Raw genomic sequence first — 19,983 nt, 5'->3', positions numbered from 1 at the left:
GCTTTGTCTTAAATCAGAATTTAAAACTACCAACAATAGTAGCATTTTTCTTAGGCCTAAGCTTACACCGTGTGGAAGTTGTTTCCAAAGCTTAGCAGTACAGCATTCACGTGCCATTGCCCTTCTGCTACTTTGACAAAAACACCAAATAGTTCAAATAACAATTCCAGTGTGTGAAATGGGCACTGGGACACTGTTCGGACACTTCTGTTGTTTATGTAGTTGTTGTTCCCAAACTCTTCAAATTTCTTATAATAATGCTGGCTGACAGTTGAGTGTGGAATACCTAAGAGTGAGGAAATTTGTTTGTTGCACAGGTGGCATCCTATGACAGTTCCATGCTGGCATTTACTGAGCTCCCGAGAGTGGCCCATTCTTTCACAAATGTTTGTTTAAAAAAAACCGTCCACATGTATAGGTGCTTCGTTCAACACCTTTGGCCGGGACAAGTGATTAGGACACCTGATTCTGATCATTTGGATGGGAGGGTGAATACTTTTGGTAATATAGTGTATACCAGCAATTTTCATCTTTGATCAATCTTTTTATGTAATAAAAAAGTCCTTTAACATCTTTGCTGCTGAATAACACAGCCGATCGGCAATGGTCTTTTATTCATGTCATTCAATATACAGTAATTCATTTTAAAATCATGTCATTGCTTTTTTTTCTTTATCTAACTGCTACATAGTTATATTGATGCTGGCTGCAACATGATCTCCAAAAATTCTGTGCTACTGGACACGGATGTTAAGGACACAAAATCCATGTTCAGGAGCACAGATTTTGCCAAAATTCCGTGCTCCTGGACACGGAATTGTTTTCCGTGCTCCTGGACACGGAATTGTTTGAAGTGCTTTCTATAGGCTATTTCCACAGTCTTGTGTTTTCTCAGGATTTTTCTCATTTCAAATATTTTGTCTCAAAAAACAGGTTAGGGTTAGGCATTGTTTTGGTCTGGGCACAGCTAGTTTTCTTTCATTCATTATATGAGTTTGATAGCCTAGCAACCAACTGGAAAAGGTATTTCTCAAAAATATGTCTTTAATGACAGGTTAAGGTTAGGGAATGTTTTGGTCAGGGCACAACTTAAATTTCTATAGCATTATTTTGTTTAGGATTAGCATTTGGTATGTATTTTCTAATGATAGAGTTAACACAGTGCTGTGGTAATAGCCTATAGAAAGCACTTCCGTGTGCCCATCACGGAAAACAATTCCGTGTCCAGGAGCACGGAAAACAATTCCGTGTCCAGGAGCACGGAATTTTGGCAAAATCCGTGGTCCTGGACACGGATTTCGTGTCCTTAACATCCGTGTCCAGGAGCACAGAATTTTTGGAGATCAGGCTGGATCCTGTCCCAATATTTTTGAGATTTGTTGCATAGGGCAGATTTTAAATAGCCTCGCGAGCCATCCTACGTACTTCCGCCAATGGATGGGCTCCACTACGGTAGTCTGGCTCTTCTGTGGAGTGTCCAGAGCGGTGGGATTTTGTTCGCAACACCCTCCCACAGATTTCCCCTTGGGAACAATAAAGGCATCTAATCTAATCAGAAAACAGCCAATAAGCGAATAAGCGCCCCACGTGGGGGAGAAAGGGGGAGGACTGTCGTGACGATGACGAAAACGTCTGCGCCAATGGCTCTGGTCTGCGCTATGTTGTTGTTGAGTAACTGTCTGCGATTGGGTGAGAGCTGTCCAATCATTTCAAACCGTAATTGAGTGCAAATTTCCCGCGATCGCGTTAGATCACACAACTTCCAGACCATAAATACGAAATGAAATGGTAGTATTATGGGATGGTCAGGACCAGGCTAGATTTTAAATGACCACATATTTCATATACTGCTCCCCAGTCTACACTAATAACACCATAGTGCAATATGCTGATGACACCACAGTAGTTGGACTTATTTCAAAGGGGGATGAGTCTGCCTACAGAGATGAAGTAGAGCGCCTGGTGGGGTGGTGCAGAGATAACAACTTGCTCCTGAACACAGCCAAGACCAAGGAGCTGATGGTGGATTTCAGGAGGAAGAGGACTGCCATCCAGCCACTTATGATTGAGGGGTTGTGTGTGGAGAGGGTGTCAGACTTCCGTTTCCTGGGCGTTCACATCAGGGAGGACTTGACCTGGGGTGTCAACACCACTGGGCTAGTGAAGAAGGCACAGCAAAGACTTTATTTCATAAGAATACTTAGGAAAAACAACATCTGTCAGAAGCTGCTTGTGTCCTTCTACCGCTGCTCAGTGGAGAGCATGTTGACATACTGAGTGCGTCTTAATATGCGACCTTGCCTCCTCCACTTGCGCTTGTCTCCTCGCCCCGCCTCCTGGCCCCTCCTCCGTGGAGAAAACGATAAAGTTTCCCAGCTGTCAGCCTAGCCACAACAACTTTTGAGGGACTGTTTTTCATTCACCTTCCCAATTGCAAACGAGAAAGACTCTATAATTGAGCTTTTGCAAGATATTGAAATATAATGCTGTTGTCAGTGATGTCATCATGACGAGAAGCGAGTGGAGGAGGCAAGTGGAGGAGGCAAGGTCGCATATTAATATGCACTCACTGTCTTTGTGTGTGGTTCCCAGGCTGCACTGTGGCACAGAGGAAAGATCTCCAGGGGGTCATAAAGGCTGCAGAGAACATCATTGGTTGCCCTCTTCCATCTTTGGAGGGCCTATACAGCACCCGCTGCCTAAAAAAGGCCAAGCAGAGATACTCTAGACAGAGATAAGTCATTTCAGTTCATTTCTGGTATCCACTTTCTGTAGGGTGAACGCCCCTTTAGGAGACCTTCGGTTAGGAGACCTTCGGAGTCCTCAGGTTGAGAATAAAGGGAGTCCCCTTAGCACTGTAGATGGCGGTAGCGCATTTCTTGTGCAAACACCTCAAAAATAGAAGAAGAAGGAGGGGACAACGCCCCCTTAGGAGACCCAACTTGAGCACACACTTTTGCATTGGGTGGGCGGGTTTCGAAGCCTCTTTATTACTCCACCCTCTTTGGGCCAAGTGCATTCTGAGAGACACATCCCACCCAGGTCACAGTCTGTTTGAATTGCTGCCATCGGACAGGAGATTCAGGTCCACGAAGAGAGGGACAAACAGACTGAAAAACAGTTTCTATGCAGCGGCCATCACAGAAATGAATTTTGCTTCAAAAGCATAGTTTTTAATATACATACCATTCTTTTTATTCCATTTTTATTTTTTATTTAAATTTATTTTTATTTTATTTTTATTTTTATTTATTTTTGCTTCAACAAGGAATGCACAATTTCGTTGTGCTTGTCACAATGACAAATAAAAGATATTGTATTGTATTGTATTGTATTCCCTTAAAATAATAATTTTCCTTGGCTTTAAAAACTATTATGTTATGAAAAGCTGATATATTACTACAACTACAAAGTATGAACTATCCTTTCTCTATCTTGTACATGGATGGAATGTTTTGAAAATGGCAGCATTTCGTTTTTATTGACAAAATACCAAGTGTCCCAACACGCGAGAGAAATTAAGGTGCCGTTTCCACGTAGCTGGATATTTTTATATGTGGATATTTTTTTCTCCTGCTTGTATTGGTTTTGCATTGGTTTTGGCCTTCCGTTTCCACGTAGCAGCTATTTAAAAATCCAGGTGCAGGAGAAAAAAATAGCAGGAGAAAAAAATATCCTGTTTAGGGGTCTGAAACGCATTTGTTACAATGGAGGATTTTTTTTATCCACATGTTGCGTTTCCACCTAGCAGGAGAAAACAATACCCTGCTAAAAAAATATCCTGATACGTGGAAACAGCACCTAAGTTTCGCTTATTTATTGACATTCTAAATAACTGGCCCATGGGCGCCGCCATTATCCTCCGACTTCAATCTGTTGATGTGGGAGCACAGCGATGTCCCTCCAGTTCGGGAGTAGGAGGTCCCACTTTGACTGGCGTTCCAGCGCGTTTTTCCTAGTAGGAGGTGGGAAAAGTCCCATCTCCCACTAGTTGGGATCGGGTCTGGAATGCAGCAAGTTTTGCTCTAATAAAGGGAATTTACTCTTAGCAGTTTTGCAGGAAAACAATAACCTAGTTCTTCATGAATCACCTGACCTGACACTGGACACCAATTTTTTGTGGATTCAGTTTGTCATATTAGCATTTTATTGCCATTTCCACCCAGTCATTTCCAGCATGCTTGACTGAGAATGGCAAACCGCAGACTTGTAAAGTCACAACAAGTTGACAATCAAGTTATGGGACAAATGGTGCATTGCAGACCCCGTCAAGGCTAGTGGGATATACATCCTACGCCAGTCAAAGTGGGACATCCTACTAGGAAACTGCAGGGAACTCGCACTACTCCGACCTTTAAATAGTGATCAGGATAGTGATGGCGCCCATGGAGCCACTTTTTAAAACGTCAATAAATAATCTTAACTTTATATCTGTGTGTGTGTGGTTGCAGACACAATCATTTGAACATCTTCATGTTATAGCGTGATATTGTATCAACATAAATGTAACACACTGCAGAAATAATCATTACTTTGGGTCTTTTGGCTCATATTAAAAGATCTCGCTAAAGTCAGTTAAATCACGACGGTTGCTATGGTTGTAGAACTCCCACTTCTGTGGCCTGGAATGTCTTGAGGTGAGAGCTTGAATAATGCAGGAAGGTGAGGTCTCATGTCCCACTTCATTTTACTGAGTCTGGGAATGAGCCAAAACAAGCATTATCTGACCCAATAATAATGGTCCAGCACTCATCAATGCCGTTCTTCCACACAGTGTTAATTTCGTCAGCTTTTTTTGATTTAGTCTTAGTCTTAGTCACAATGACGAAAATCAATTTTAGTCTTAGTCATATTTTAGTCATTGCCTTCCCAATTTAGTCTTAGTCTTAGTCAAAATGACGAAAATCAATTTTAGTCATAGTCAAATTTTAGTCATTTTAGTCAATATTTCAAAATTTAGTCAACATTTCAATTTTTTGTCATTTTAGTCAATATTGTGGTGTAAAATAAATAACCTACAATTATATTAGTGTAGCACACCTGAACTCTAGGGAATGCCTAGTTCATTGTATGGTATATATTTGATGTTATGAGAGTTAATAATTTCTAATGTAATGGTAACCCGCCTGACATTTGCCAAATGTATTCTATTTTGTGAGTATTAATAACATGTATGTTTTGACTTAATAATAGTTATTTATTCTACTGACTTTCATATGTTTCATATTGTATGCTTTCATATTGTATGCTTGTACTGTGCGATCGTCTCGATCCCTGGTGTTTGATTGGGAGAGGGTTGTCATGGGAACGAGAGACTGGAAGGGAAGGGAAAAAAGGGACGTTGGCGAGTTGGTCTGAGTTTCGAGAACAACAGACTTTTATTCATTTTCGTGAATGAGTTTATAGAGTCTACCGTAAGGGCCAGCGGAGACAAGACATGCTTGTGTCAACCCGGTAGTTGGACTGAATTAAGTCTACCGTTGTTGTCGCAAATCGGAGGAAAGAACTGCTGCTGCGGTTGCCGGTTGGGACATGCTAGCCGGCGGCTAACTGACTGACTGCCTTCTCGTTTCGGTGCTGAGTGGATCATCATCTCGAGACGCCTGAGAGAGGATTACCGGTGTCACGGAGATGTTCTGGTGGTGTACTCGTGTACGGTAACGAGGGGGGCGATCGTCGCTGGACGTTTACAGTCAGTGGCTGTGGGTATGCGAGGAACGAAACTGGTCGTGAGTAAAGAAACTGGATTTATGAATGAGCTCCACCCGCGCGCCAACTGGGCCCTTAGAACTGTTTATTTTGTTAAACCCCGGCCGGGTATTCTTTTATTTTCTTCTTCTGGTTTGATGTTTGTCTGTTGACAGCATCAGGTATCTCTGGGTTTGTCCATTTTAAAATGGATTTTAAATAAATGGTTATTGTTTATATTTTATCCTTGACGTTTCACCTTCCATTTCTAATGTTGTGATAATCTGTGTATAGGTAACCTAGTGTAAATAACCGAAGTAACGGTCTCTGATGTATAATTCAGAGTGGGGGCTCATGAGTACGATATCTTAAACACGCATTCAACCAGGTGGTCCACTTTCATAGATTACCCCCGGTCTCTGCTGAAGTGAGTAATCATCCCTAGATAGTGCTGCGTTAAAATCCAAAGTAGCAGGGTTGCTACACGTGGGGGCTCGTCCGGGATTTAGCTTTGGCGTATATGTTTTCAATTCGAACAGATACCACTGAGCTAGGGCCAACAAGGCCTGCTGGTAGTGTAGCTTTCTCTCCTTGCAGCGGTTTGCACTTTGTGGAACGTGTCATCACCGGGACACCAGTTCGTTCCCTTACTGGGTCCCTGGGGCGTTTCCCGTCGGCCGTCTGAGCTTTATGAGGCGCTGGTTAACTTTCCTGAGGTTCTCTGCATTCTGGCATTGCCGTTGAAAATGGCCATCTTCCCCGCACTTGTAGCAGAAAACATCAGCTGTGTCCTGTCGTACTCTCTGCACGTTTGCCGGTCTTCCCCCCTGTACCTGTGGGCTGGGTCTTTGTGAGACGATCGGTGGCGTTGCTGAGGGTGATGAGACGGAGAAGGAGAGCAAGCGCGTCATCTCACTTTTCAGAAGTCCTTATGCATCCCCCATTGTGGTAGTCAGAAAGAAAAATGGCACCATACGCATGTGTGTGGATTACAGGACCTTGAATCGACGTACTATCCCTGACCAATACACAGTGCCAAGAGTTGAGGATGCACTTGCCTGCCTGAGTGGAAGCCAGTGGTTCAGCGTGCTCGACCTGAGGAGTGGATACTATCAGATACCCTTGAGTGAGGCTGATAAAGAAAAGACTGCATTCATATGTCCTGCTGGTTTTTACCAGTTTGAAAGAATGCCCCAAGGAATCTCTGGTGCTCCAGCAACCTTTCAGCGTGCCATGGAGAGAATGGTGGGCGACATGAACCTGCTTGAAGTCCTAGTCTACCTTGACGATCTGATAGTGTTTGGGAGAACACTGGAAGAACATGAGCAACGGCTGCTGAAGGTTCTAGACAGACTGAAAGAGGAGGGGCTGAAGTTGTCGCTGGACAAATGCCAATTCTGCTGCACCTCTGTGAACTACCTGGGGCACATTGTTTCCAGGGAGGGTGTCTCCACAGATCCTGCTAAAGTGGAGGCTGTGAGGTCCTGGCCACGCCCCAACAACATCTCGGCTCTCCGCTCTTTCCTTGGTTTTAGTGGGTATTACAGGCGTTTTGTGAAAGACTACTCACGAATCTGCTACCCACTTAACCAGCTGCTGAAGGGCTGCATGCCAGCTGGCGTGCCCTGCACAAAGTCCAGAAAAGGCAAAGTTGCGACACAGGCAAAGCCCACCCAAGAGCCACAGCAAATGTTCCACTCTTCAGAACCGTTCGGATCCAGATGGAGTCCAGAGTGTGAAGTAGCCTTTGAGACGCTCAAGCAGACCCTGTCAGAAGCACCTGTCCTGGCGTTTGCAGACCCACAGTATCCCTACACCCTTCATGTGGATGCCAGCCATGAAGGTTTGGGAGGCGTGCTGTACCAGGATCAAGGAGGTGGCTTGCGTCCAGTTGCCTTTGTGAGCAGGAGTCTATCCCCGTCTGAAAAGAACTACCCCACTCACAAGCTGGAGTTCCTGGCACTGAAATGGGCTGTTACCGAGAAGCTGCATGATTACCTGTATGGGGTGAAGTTTGAAGTGCATACTGACAACAACCCACTCACCTATGTCCTCACTACAGCTAAGTTAGATGCAGCTGGACACCGCTGGCTGGCAGCACTGTCGACTTACGACTTCAGCTTGAAGTATCGACCAGGGAAAGAGAATATAGACGCGGATGCCCTGTCACGTCGTCAGATTTCATCGGCTGGTGTCAGAGCTGTGTGCCAAGTGTCCCATGCCTGCTGTTCCAAACACTCTCAGCCTCATCGAGCCATAGACCTCTTTGGAGCCCCCAAGCAAGCTGTACCGCAGGCCTTTTGCAATGTCTCAGCTGTGACCACACACAATCTCCCCCGGTTGAGCACAGTTGATCTTGCACGGTCCCAGCGTGCAGACCCATGCATTGGAGGTGTGGAAAGCTGTCTCTCAAAAAGACTACCACTGTGCTGACAGACAGAAGCATGCAGATATCCCACTGTTGCTGAAAGAATGGGACAAGCTAGAATTGAAGAACTCTGTCCTCTACAGAGTGTCAAAGCCCCCTAATGCCCCACCCCGTCAGCAGTTGCTACTCCCACACGAGTTCAGAGAGACAGTGCTTCAGTCTTTACACAATCAGTCTGGGCACTTAGGATTTGAGAAGACATATGGGCTTGTGCGAGAGAGATTTTTACTGGCCCCGGTTGAAGGCAGATATTGAGAAGCACTGCAAGGACTGTGATAGATGCATCCAGCGAAAGACCATACCAGCCAGAGCTGCTGAACTCCACCACCTCAGCAGTGATGGGCCGATGGATCTTATCTGCATCGACTTCCTGTCTCTTGAGCCAGATTCAAAGAATATATGCAACGTGCTTGTTGTAACTGATCACTACACCCGGTATGCACAAGCTTTTCCCACCAAAGACCAGAAATCCTCAACTGTAGCCAAAGTGTTATGGGAGAAGTTCTTCATCCACTATGGTCTACCCAACAGAGTGCACTCTGATCAGGGCAGAGACTTTGAGAGTCGTCTCATCCATGAACTGCTGAACATGCTTGGAGTGAGGAAGTCAAGAACCACCCCATATCACCCGCAAGGAGACCCGCAGCCTGAGCGTTTCAACAGGACACTGCTCAATATGCTTGGCACACTGACACCGAAGAGAAAGGCAAATGGAGCCAGCACATCAGCTACCTTGTCCATGCATACAACTGTACGAAGAATGACAGCACTGGTTACAGTCCCTACTTCTTGATGTTTGGACGTGAGGCTCGGCTGCCAGTTGATGTATGCTTCGCGTGTCCAGTGATACTTCATCCCCAAGTCTTATGCAAGGTATGTCGGCAACATGAGACGAGACCTTCAAGCTGCTTATCGGACTGCGGAAAGGCATGGCTGGAAAGAGAAATGAAGGAAACAGGCAAAGATATGACCAGAGAGTCCGGATACTGTCCACTTGCTCCTGGCGACAGAGTCTTACTGAAAAACGTTGGTCTACAAGGGAAGCATAAGATAGCAGATCGTTGGTGCTCAGACCCCCTACATCGTACAGAGTCAAATGCCAGACTTACCTGTGTTTAAGCTGAGACCAGAGAGTGGAGTTGGCCCTGACAAAGTTCTTCACCGCAACCTGCTGCTACCCCTCGGGCATGACGTACAACTGAAGTCCAGTGACACTGCTGAGAGGAGCGAGCCCAAGAAAAGGGCAAGCCGACGGCTGAAAAGGAAGCCTGCACTGGTGCCTGAGATTGTGGAGAGCAGTTTGGCCAGTGGACCGTCCACGTCTGAGTCAGAAGGAGAGGAGCTGGATGTTCATACTCCAGTCTATCCACACATGGGCCAAGAGACAGATGACGGTGACTCTGATGTTCCCATTACATTCATTTTTGAAAGAGACTGGCCTGCAGTGTCCAATGACTCAGATCCTCTGGCAAGTCAGTCTGGTTCGCACTCACCTGCTCTTTACCGAGAAGCTGCCTCCCCTGTTCGTGCTAGTTCAATCCTCCATGGGAACTCCTCATACCTGCCACCAAACCCCCCTTGTGCAGGCATACCTCATTCCTTACCCAGTCACTCTGCTCCCAGCCTGCCATTGGCTCAGAATGTGTCCACTGCTGATGCCCCTGTCCTGTCACCAAACCCCTCTGGTCCATACATACCTCTGCCTTACCCTGATTCCCCGCACAGTCACTCTGTTCCCAGTCTGCTGTCTGCTCAGCACGTGCCCACTGCTGAGTCCCCTGACCTGTCACCAAACTCCTCTGGTGCAGACATCCCTTTGCCTTACCCTGATTCCCCGCCCTGTCACTCTGCTCCCAGCCTCGCGTCTGCTCAGGATGTGCCCACTACTGACTCAAGTCACGACTCCCCTCTGCCCGGTGCTGAAGAGGAAATGCAGCCAACGGATGGTCTACGAGAGCTGAGGACTGATGACTCGGAGAACCAAGTATGCCACCAGAGGTCTTCCCATGACGCCCCAAGACCCCAGAGGGTGAGAAGGGCACCGGTAAGGCTGGCATATGACTCCCCAGGGCAGCCCACCTCAGTAACCTCCCTGTCCCTCTGTCCTGTAGTGAATAGGTCAGATTTTGTCCCGCCCACTGGTACACGGTATGTTAGTACCTTATTTACATGGATAGGTCCTAGGCCCCGCTAAAAGTATGGTAGCTTAGTGTAAATGGTGTATGACTTGTGGGTATTGGTATTTTTTGGGTTTGGTTAACATTGTTCCCTCTATTGCCTGTGTCATGAGGACATGACCTTTTCTTGGTAGGGGGAGAGTGTAGCACACCTGAACTCTAGGGAATGCCTAGTTCATTGTATGGTATATATTTGATGTTATGAGAGTTAATAATTTCTAATGTAATGGTAACCCGCCTGACATTTGCCAAATGTATTCTATTTTGTGAGTATTAATAACATGTATGTTTTGACTTAATAATAGTTATTTATTCTACTGACTTTCATATGTTTCATATTGTATGCTTTCATATTGTATGCTTGTACTGTGCGATCGTCTCGATCCCTGGTGTTTGATTGGGAGAGGGTTGTCATGGGAACGAGAGACTGGAAGGGAAGGGAAAAAAGGGACGTTGGCGAGTTGGTCTGAGTTTCGAGAACAACAGACTTTTATTCATTTTCGTGAATGAGTTTATAGAGTCTACCGTAAGGGCCAGCGGAGACAAGACATGCTTGTGTCAACCCGGTAGTTGGACTGAATTAAGTCTACCGTTGTTGTCGCAAATCGGAGGAAAGAACTGCTGCTGCGGTTGCCGGTTGGGACATGCTAAGCCGGCGGCTAACTGACTGACTGCCTTCTCGTTTCGGTGCTGAGTGGATCATCATCTCGAGACGCCTGAGAGAGGATTACCGGTGTCACGGAGATGTTCTGGTGGTGTACACGTGGATGGTAACGAGGGGGACGATCGTCGCTGGACGTTTACAGTCAGTGCTGTGTGGGTATGCGAGGAACGAAACTGGTCGTGAGTAAAGAAACTGGATTTACGAATGAGCTCCACCCGCGCGCCAACTGGGCCCTTACAACTGTTTATTTTGTTAAACCCCGGCCGGGTATTCTTTTATTTTCTTCTTCTGGTTTGATGTTTGTCTGTTGACAGCATCAGGTATCTCTGGGTTTGTCCATTTTAAAATGGATTTTAAATAAATGGTTATTGTTTATATTTTATCCTTGACGTTTCACCTTCCCTTTTCTAATGTTGTGATAACCTGTGTATGTGTAACCTAGTGTAAATAACCGAGGTAACGGTCTCTGATGTAATTCAGAGTGGGGGCTCATGAGTACGATATCTTAAACACGCATTCAACCAGGTGGTCCACTTTCATAGATTACCCCCGGTCTCTGCTGAAGTGAGTAATCATCCCTAGATAGTGCTGCGTTAAAATCCAAAGTAGCAGGGTTGCTACATTAGGTATTACTAATATAGCCTATTGCAGCAAATATTCACCTTGTTACTTGGTCATTTTCCACCAAAACCCAAATCAGTCATTTCAACATCATAGAGCAAAAGAGCATCACACACACACACACACACACACTAGAGCGTGGCTCGGGCCGGTTTTTTCTGTCCGAGCCCGGCCCTCAGCCGACAGAAAAGTGATCAACCCCGACCCGAGCCCGAGACTAATTAAAATGTTTGTGTCCGAACCCGTCCGAAGCCCGAGACCACTGTAATAACAACAGAACCTGTGCGCAAGCAATATTTTCTATGTGGCCTCCTTCATACTCAAAATAGCACGTGATAAATAGCCAGAATAGGCAACTAGGATGAGGCAATTTGCTGTAGCCTAATTTAGTTACGCACGCATAGTAAGTATAAACACAGGCATACATGTGACAGCGCACCTTATGTTTCTTTCGGTTAGACCAGAGATGTTGGGTGCTGTGATCAAATGCATGGGAGGGGCGTGAGAGGATAAGAAAGGCGAAAACTAACGAATACGGTTTGGATGCAGTCAGCGCGGCTATGGACGCATTTGTTACGTTACTGTTAGTGCAAATAAATCCCCGCGAGCCGGTGAAGATGCCACTCCTTGTCGTTAAGAAGGATGGGCTATAAATTCACCCCGAAGAACAGTAGCCTGTTCGGCCCTCCAAGAGAATGTCATTTCCCCTGATGTCCATGCGGTCAATATAAAATCAGGAAAGGTTGCACGCGCATAGTTACAACTGTAGGCTACTGTAAAAGTGACAAGAATTAAGAACCTACGTGAAGGACATGAAATGTCACAGCGGACAAAGTAGTAACAGGAAACCTCTTCGCCCCTACCTTAGGCAACTCCACGTAGCGTGTGCGTCTTCTTTAATCCATATTATGCTCCTTGCTACCCCTTGCTGGAAATGTAATCCTTGGCGAGCAATGCAGTGACAAACTTCGTCATTTTATGTTCAACATTTAAGACAGCACCGAAGGCATGCTAAAACATGGCCTACACTAGGCCTACAACAAAAGACCACGCGTTCACTGACAACTGTATTTGGCGCTTATTAAGAAAGCAAGTTGACTCGGCATTCCTGCTCGGCTGACTGGGAGTGAGCGTCCATGTTGCCACTGGTAACTGGCGCGTGCATACAGCCAATAATAATCACTCGCACGAGTAGCCTACCAACATTTTCATTTATGCATATTCAATTACTTATTTTTTAATCACAAAACTGCCGTTTGCATGAACTGAAAACGTTTCCTCTGATTGCTTACAATTTTCACAATGTCTGTTTGGTTCAAGCCCGAGTCCGACCCGAGTCTGACAGATATTCTATTTTTTTTGTCCGAGTCCGGCCCGGCCCGTCGGGTTCCGACCCGGCCCGTCGGGCTTCGGTCGGGTTGCCATGCTCTGACACACACACACACATCCAGGTGCAGGCTGCGCTCTCTCTCTCTCTCTCTCTCTCTCTCTCTCTCTCTCTCTCTCTCTCTCTCTCTCTCTCGTGCATTAGAAGCTGCTGCATATTATATTTGATTTTGAGTTTGATCACGGAGGAAGCTACATGCTCTTCTTCACCTGACCGCGTGGACTTAAAGCCTGCAAATTGCCGGCAGTGGGAAGACCAGACATCCCTAGTCTGCATGAAGTTCAAGAAGTCTCCCTGATAGTGGCTTCCCGATGACCACGAGTCAGATAAAATAGGCTACTGCTGATGTTAGACTATGCAAGTTAGCGGTTTTTGTTTTCAATTGGCAATGCGAGCAAAGAACTATAATGACCCGAGCGGCATGTGAATGGGCTTAAATAGATTGCGCGAGCACACTTCGTATGCCCTGCAAAAGTCCCAGGAAACATAGTTAAGCAGGGGTATGCAGACTGGACGATAGAAAGGACACGCACATACAAACATTTAAACACTAATGCTGTTTTGTTTGTCGGGGATGTCGAGGCTCGATAAGCATGACCTGGAAAGAGTTTTTGGACCTTAGGAAGACGCTGAAGACGCACGGACATGCTGTCGACTTCCTTGGGTCTTCTAGCGTTGCTCTCGGCGAGAACAAGTTTCAAATCTCAACAGTTTAAAACTCCTTAGCGATCGCCCATCCATTGATTCTTTTCAAAACTAGGCTACAGTAGCCGTGCCTCTGTTACTATAGACAGGCCAACTTTCCCCTGCTGGCGCGCGCTCCCGCGGTGACTGATTTAAATAAATTCACAAATCCGACCTTCATGATTTTCTTGCGAACTGCCTACTCATATGGTTAAACAACAAATATAGCAAACATTACAAAAAAGAACAGACAACGAACGCCGGGCAAAGACAGCCTAAGTGAAAAGGAGAATAGTGGAAGCTCGAGGAGGTTTAGAATGACAGTATCAGAGGAGGATTGGCGTGACTGTCATTACCTACTGCAGAAACACATGTCTTCGTCATGGACAAGAGGGTTGTTGAACATGTTTCAAAATGAACACTTCCCTCAACGTCGGCTATTTTTTCTCTTTCTCTGGGAATGTTTTAGGACCTAAACTCAACTAAAATGGACTCGCTGAACTACTAGGCTACAGAACTACTGACTGAGCCGCGCCATGCACTGGCTGCCAGCAGATACACGCGAGGCAACACAGCGTGAGCGCAATCACCTATGTTCAAGACACTTAGGACTATATTGCAATTACAAATTACGAATTAATTGTAAATAATTATATATTTTTAATGTCCATTCGTCCATGGCTTGTAAATTTCGTCTCGTCTTAGTCTCCTTGACGAAAATATTTTTTTATTTTCGTCATATTTTGATTTGCTTGAGACAATTTTTAGTGCGTCATCGTCTCGTCATCGTCAAGGGAAAAAGGGGAGTTGACGAAATATGTTCGTCATCGTCGTGGTTGACGAAATTAACACTGCTTCCACATACTTCAAAAGCATTTTTTTCAAAAGAGTTTTTTTTGCATTGTATGCATTCTCGTCTGGACATTTGTCACTCTCCCAAGCACTCTCGCAGCATTGCCCCAGGTCGGCAATTTCTCATTTTGAGTTGTCTACAATGCAATGTTGTTTCCCAGAGTTATATAAAGTAAAAGTAGAAGGACTCATACATATGTAATTATAACACTAGTGGTATGATATTAGATGGTTTCAATTGTGTAATATCATACTACTAGTGTTGTATTTACATCTGTAGGACTACTTCTATTTCTACTTCATACAACAATGATGTTTCTACCAAAACTTTTAGCCCACTACAAATGTCTTGCTCTTAGGAAGAGGCAGATGTGACTTTGTTCATGCAAAAGGCGCAATAGTTTAATTATAATCTCAACAAATCAATTTCTAACAGCCATGAACGCCATGTGTACACTGTGAAATTGAATTTTAGTCGTGAAATGAGTAAATTTTATTTTATAGGTCTTTCGCATTGGCATGTCAAATTTCATGTTTGAACAAACCACCTCTGTCACACTCTACATGCACCTCCATACAACTACAAAACTACAGGATAAACAGGACAAAATGCAGGACAAAACTACAGGACAAACTTTCGCAGATAGCAGTGTAGCACACAGTCCAGACACAACACGCAACCTCACAGCAAACTCGGGTGTGGGAGGCGAACACGCTACAAAGTCAGCTAAAAGCCAGTCTTCTACAAATATTTAAGTCAATAGTGTATCACTATGAAACTTTGGGCAGGAGGCTTACTAATGTTCCACGCCAAGATCTTCTAGCATCCGTCACTCTTACACCCCTAAACCTGGTCTTACACCCCTAAACCTCATTGCTATCCAGGTACATGGCACCAGTGTAAAAGAGGTCACTGTGCGTAGTCTGGGCAAGTCTTTCTCAACGGGGGCTCTACAGCCTCCCAGGGGGCATTGGGGAGCCCTGGTGGATGTTGAGAACAGGGGGTCAGGATTTGGTTGATTAGCTTTGCCGATTAGCAAAGCACTTCCTCGCCGCAATTCTCACAAATTTGCTCATTTCGGACGCCACTTCGCTCAAAGAGGGCGGATGCGATTGGTGGGTGCGCGAGTGTAGTGTTGGGCACACTATACAGGTGTGTGGTTGGGCACCTCCATGCATCCAATGCCCGTCTTCCATATATCTTTCTGGTCAATCGCAAGTCAGTCATTAACGTGGCACGTAATTGGCTGAGTAAACTGGTGGCGGAAATGTCTCCATCTTTGAAGCTGAAAAATTCGTTAATTTTGGCTGAATTCACTAGCCTAGCATTTCCCATTGAAATGACTGGAGGCGGGACTTCTTCACTCTCTCCAGTTCTTATACTACCTCCATGGTTGAGAAGGATACAGCTGAGATGGGGCGGTGCTTAATTGACATAGGGGGGTATTAGTGTATTGTATTTTATAATACTACGGGGGGTGGGGGGGATGAACTCCTTGATGAGCTCAAGGGGGCGTTGGGAGGCTTATGATGAGTTACAGGAGGCATTTGTTCAAAAAAGTTGAGAACCACTGGGTTAGATCCAGTCTACCAAGGCTGGGATCACACATGCATTCACCCATGCAACGATGGTGGGTGTGTTTGACAGAAGTGAGGTCAAGGCAGTAGGCCTACATGTGCCATATGCAAAGTGCAGTGCGATCCGTCAGCAGAACATTTCTCGACTTTTAAACAGAGGTGCAACATTCATCGCAACGTAAGCGTGGCCACAATTCAGTACGGCAGCACACATGATCTCATCCAATGAGAAGTGAATGGAAAGGCAACACACTGCTGCTCATCCATGGATTGGTGTGTGTGTCATCTAATGTCTCATTCTTTTGAAACTCGGTTGACGTCGGTGGACCCAAATTCGTTCTCCCAACATCTGTTAAATGCGTTCTATTGCAACAGCTGGAGACAATACCGTACAAATGTCCGAAAACCCTAATGTTTAACGAACTCGGAGTACACCGAAGTGCTGCGAATTTGTGTTTCGGAACCCCGAGTTGAGTACCCGTTCTTTTGCACTTTCCCAAGGCGGAGGTCGGGGTTTCCGACAACCGAGTTTCAAAAGAATGCACCATAAGCACAATATTCAACGCAGAACACTTCTAGCTGACATCCGTTGCATGTGCATGTGCATGTGCATGTGCATGTGCATGTGCATGTGCATGTGCATGTGCATGACACTGCACTTCACTGTTTAGGGTTTGTTTAAAATACAAATAATGGCTTGACTGACATACAAGGTCTTCCTCGCTTTCCTGTCACTTTACGCATTTATTTATTTGTTTGTTTGTTTGTTCGTTTGTTTATGTTAAAACATTGAGTTGTTCCTGTAAGAGAGCAGCAGACAGCACCTCTGAAACTAGGTTTATGTCTTATGTCTTGCGCAATTTAAAAAAAAAAAAACTTTGAGGCAGGAAGAAAGGTCTTAGTCATGTCACAAAGCCTGTCTCAACATGTTAATGCACTCATCGATGCCACCAACACTGTAAACATATGAAACCACACCTGCGTAGATCCTTCATGGAAAAAAACTATTTGCCAGTAAGCCAAGTAATACTAAGGTTGCATTTTTTTTTAAAACCACAAACACTTCCCTAAGAAAAAAAAACAACAAAAAAAAACACAGGACTGAGGTTTTCACAAATCAGACTTCCCATGCTGTTTTACTGACAGCGCCTTTTTTACGTTCCCTATCAGTCTCTTTCTGTTTCACTGGTAGGTGAAGTAACTAAGTAACTGAGTAAATACAAAGAAAAACTAGAAATGCAATCAAAGAGCACAGACCTCCGCCAAGGAAGCTGTTTGATAGAACATTTGACTATGTTACACCCTATCTTTTTCAAAGTCTTGTACTGCATTTTTTTTTGTCGAGTTAGATGATCCGGATCACCCCCAAAATGTAATCACCCATTCCTTTTGTCATTTCCAACAACTCCACAAAGTTTCATCCCATTAAGTTAATAACTTTTTGAGCCATCCTGCTAACAGACAGACAAACAAACAAACGGACAGACAAACCAACGCGACCGAATACATAACCTCCTTGGCGGAGGTAATAATAAAAACGCTTGTTCCAGGAAACAGGATCAAATAGTAAAATCTGTAATTACTGGACAAATCCAGGACAGTATTAGCTCAGCTTGCTTGCTGATGGCACAACTGTGGCAAAGGGCTACAGGCCAGACACCACTGATACTATGCCAGTCTGACCTATATTGGTCCACGCTCCTCACTAGCGAGTCCTTTTAAATACACCGAGCAGCGGTCTGGCATGCCAACTGTCCACTTGAGAGAACTGGCTGTTCAAACCCTCTGTGGAGTGCAACAACACCTCATCTGAAGGGCAAAAAGAAGAGATCATTGTGATCATAGCAGCTCTCAGGGACATTACATAAGTTTGCATCATGATATATGGGAACCACTATAAACAACTCGGCACCAATACAGGAATTAGAATGCACTATACAAGTAACAAAATATTTACAGGAATGATAACCATATGAACACACATCTAGATAGTGTTCAAAAACTCAAATGTTTTTAAACAGCCACCAAAAAAGAGCCTTTTCAAGGTGCTGTATTTTCTGAATGCACATGGAAACAATATCAATGTACAACTAGAACTACTCACACATGCAAGCTAAGCCTAAAACACCCTCTGAGCTATTTGGCCAGCAAATTAGAGAGGAATGGGTGAAATGAAAATGAGTAAAACAGGTAGGCCTATAGTTTCTAGTGGAGAGCCAAGGAGTGTTCACCTCACAACAAAAACACAAGTGACAACAGTGCAAAAATACTTGTATGTTTTGCATAGGGAACAGTTTGAAGGTCTTAAAAAAACACAGTGGATGTTAAAAAGGCTGTCAGCTGACCTCAGAGTCTAACCATAGATGGGAAAGTCATTGGCTGGAGTCAACAATTTCCAATATAGTTCAATATCTAGTCATGGTCAAGTTAAGCGCTGTATGAAGAGCCTTCTCCTCAGCTCAAAGCAACAACAGAGGAAACTGAAATGGATCTGTCAAGGCCCAGGCTTCTGTGCTCGCACGTGTGTGTGTGTGTGTGTGTGTGTGTGTGTGTGTGTGTGTGTGTGTGTGTGTGTGTGTGTGTGTGTGTGTGTGTGTGTGTGTGTGTGTGTGTGTGTGTTGAGTTAAAGAGGGTGTTGTGGAACTTGATAATATGGCGTGCCACAACACTACCATGTTGCACAGTTCCTTCTGCTCTCAAGAGCCCATGACACGTTTCTGTGACAGGCCTCATGGTTGAGGCTGCACTGAGATAAACTCCCCTATCAGCCTGCCAACAGCTGTTCACTCTCAATGCCACGTGAGTTCCACTCATCATCAATCTCTTACCCTCATCTCTCATTGTTCCGCTTCTGAAAGAGTCACCTTAAGTTTCATTAAGATTTACGGACACAACTGTTTCCCCGCCCCTCTCATATGCTTATCAAAATGACAACCAGAACAACTATGAATGAAGGACTCAAGGGCTGGAACTGCACAATTGTGCAGTGTGGGAATGTGTGTGTGTGTGTGTGTATGTGTGTGTGCAAGCACTTTGAGTCCACTTCATAATTGTGAGATATTGTGGTGCTATGTAAATAAATTCATGATGTTTTAGCCATTTTGTAATTTCAAATTAATTAGTCAACCAATACAATAGCTATAGTCAATCTACAATAGCCTTGTAGAGGAATAGAATGATTTTATAGCCTACAATTTTTTTATAGCAACAATTTGTTAACGGCATGGTCGAGAGTTTTTTTTTTTTACTACACTAAAATTATATTCTCCTTTGACAACCAGAGAAAGCCAGGCCATAGGCCTGTGCTATTGTTTCCCCATTACTAATGAGCAAAACACCGACGAAACCAAGACCTACCATGCCACCTTTCAACAGACAAGACTTGTGTTTTCACTATCCCCAGCAACCACTCCAGACAGCTGTGGAAAATTACAAACTTTTTTTCGCCAGAATAATTTTGAGGAAGGAAGATTGCGGTCAGTTTTTGACATTGCCGCATATCCCGAGGCAGAACAATTACTGTTTTGTCATAGCCTAATAATGCTAATAATGCATAGCCTAAAATTGAAATAAATATTTTGCATAGCCAGTTTTAGGCCTAGCCTAGGCGTACTCTCTCCTCCAACATTTGGAACCAGGCAAACGCGCGCTGCGATTAGGCCTATAATAACTTCAGCTGGGTTGCAACAATGAAGCTAACAAGAAGGAAAATAATTTATACTGACAGAGACGTGGGCCTACCTGAGAATGGCTGACCCCGTTGGTTGGGGCGTCCTCCGGGAACCGGAAGGTGTGATCTCCGGTGTTCGGACACCCTGCCAACCACGAGTGTGCCCAAAAAACTCAATCCGTGACAGGTGTCTGACTCAGTGGCTTTATGACGTGTTCTATTTTGATTGACGTG

The 19,983-nt window shown here is 44.8% G+C and overlaps 1 protein-coding gene across 1 annotated transcript in view; it reads right to left on the bottom strand.

The window, feature by feature from the left end:
• LOC134465031 (high affinity choline transporter 1-like) overlaps positions 1–19,909 on the bottom strand; it is a 46,012-nt gene extending 26,103 nt beyond the window's left edge. The window contains exon 1 of the mRNA XM_063218424.1: positions 19,821–19,909. The gene's annotated coding sequence lies outside the window, so the exon portion shown is untranslated. The remainder of the gene's footprint in view (positions 1–19,820) is intronic.
• Positions 19,910–19,983: the final 74 nt, after the last annotated feature.

The sequence above is a fragment of the Engraulis encrasicolus genome, chromosome 16 (assembly GCF_034702125.1).
Source record: "Engraulis encrasicolus isolate BLACKSEA-1 chromosome 16, IST_EnEncr_1.0, whole genome shotgun sequence".
In the NCBI taxonomy this organism is placed as follows: Eukaryota; Metazoa; Chordata; class Actinopteri; order Clupeiformes; family Engraulidae; genus Engraulis; species Engraulis encrasicolus.
The sequence above is the reverse complement of the archived record's forward strand: the minus strand, read 5'-3'. Positions and strand labels throughout refer to the sequence as shown.